We start from the raw sequence: 1,985 nt of genomic DNA, 5'->3' as shown, positions 1-1,985 counted from the left end.
CTGGAATGTTTTGATTACACCATCGTATTTAATTTACTGGTTTTCTGAGTAGAGGATTCTTGGTTGGCAGTTTTTCCTTCAGGGTTTTATGTATATGTCCCCATTGCCTTCTTGCCTTCATGGTTTCTGTTGAGAGATCCAAGCTTAATCTTATTTTCTTGCCTTTGTATGTTATACTTCTCTTTTTCCTAGCTGCTTTCAAGATTCTGTCCTTATCTTTGATTTTTGATTATTTTTGATTATTATATGTCTGGGTGATTTTCTTTTAAGGTCTGTCCTTCTTGGGGTTCGTTGAGCTTCTTGAATGCTTATCTTTTTGCTTTTCAGGATGTTAGGAAATTTTTCTTCCAGGAGCTCTTGACCTATCTCCTCTGTGGACTTGTGTGATTCTTCCTGTTTCAGAATGCTGATAATTCTTAAGTTATTCCTCTTCATGATGTCCAACATGAATCTTAGGCCTTCTTCAGATTTTTCTTATCCTTTTTTGTATTTGTTCTTCTATCTTAGTAGTATTGAGAGATTTATCTTCTAGCTCACTAATTCTGGTTTCTAACTCTTCAGTTCTACTCCTTTGCCCTTTCAGTATATTGTCCATTTCTGTTATTCTATTATTAATCATTTGGACCACTTTCTGTAGGTTTTGAATTGTTTCTAATGCTGTATCTATTTTATTTGATTGTTCCTGTAGCGCTTTCTTGACTTCTTCCATATTTTTCTCAACTCCATTGTGTAGTGTTTTGATAAATTTTATAATCATTTTTCTGAATTCCTTCTCAGGCATTTCCAAAGCCTGCCCATCTTCCAGTATGGAGTGTAGCTCTACTTCCAGCTCATTTGCCTCAGTCACTTTATCTTGTTTCTGGACATGTGCTGGTATGGTCATCTGCTTCTGTTTGGGGGCATATTCAGGAGTTATCTGTGGCCTTAATTGCCTCCATGTAGATGTGACCAGGAGATGGGCTTCCCTTCTTCCTGAGAAATTTCAAGATGCCACTGTTGGTCGTTGTGACGTTACTCAGGATTTAATTTTTGATCTATTTCCTTTTTAGTCTGCCTGTCCCACTCTACAGTCCCTGGTCAGGCCTTTTTCCTAGTGATAAACAGTTCAGGGATGGCTGTGGCTGTTTTGCATTGCTGTTTGGTTTTAAGTGGAAACTGTCACTTTAAATTTCTAGGAGATCAGTTACCCCCTCTAGTCACCGGAATAGAGGTACACAGACAACGATAGACCAATTCACAGAAACCCAAAAAAAAAGGATGTCCACACCTTTATCTCCACGGTTCTTGTCAGGCATCTGTGGCTGCTCTGAACCTTCCTCCACTTGCTCTTTCCCAAGATGGTGACTCCGGGAATAGCTGAGCATCTTGAATTAAAAAGCAATGGATTTCTTGCTTCTGCTACAAACTCCCTGAGCTGTAAGCCTTCCAACCTTCTAAATATTCCTTTATATGTAGTTCAGAGTTCTGGGACCATCCCCTGAGCCTGCTTGGTCTGGTATTCTGTGTTGTTGCTGACAGAGCTCCTCACTGCATTTCCACCCTCTCTGCTATCTTGTTTGTTCTACATCCATCTTCTTTTGGTGTTTTCTTCATTATTCAATAATTTGCCCAGAGATTCTTTCAATAACGAAAGTTGAGCCTTGAATTTTTTTCTTCAGTTCTCACAGCTTGAGAAATGCTGAGCGTGCTCTTCCTTTTTGGTTTTCTGACTCCAGATCTTTGCATATTTTGTTGTAATATTTGGATTTATCTTCTCGAGCTGATCTTTGAAATTTTTTATTCAGCTCCCGGCATAGTAAACCACGTGATGTCAGATTAAAAAAGGCCAATACAAGTCCATTCCAGCTCACTAATGCCTAAGATATCGATGTTTATGCTTTCCATTTCATTTTTGACAACTTCCAATTTTCCCAGATTCATACTTCGTATATTTCATGTTCTGATTTTCAATGGATATTTACAGCTCTTTCTTTTCATTTTGAGTT

Source organism: Chrysochloris asiatica, unplaced genomic scaffold (genome assembly GCF_000296735.1).
Source record: "Chrysochloris asiatica unplaced genomic scaffold, ChrAsi1.0 scaffold05853, whole genome shotgun sequence".
NCBI classification, from domain to species: Eukaryota; Metazoa; Chordata; class Mammalia; order Afrosoricida; family Chrysochloridae; genus Chrysochloris; species Chrysochloris asiatica.
Note: the sequence above shows the minus strand (reverse complement) of the source record.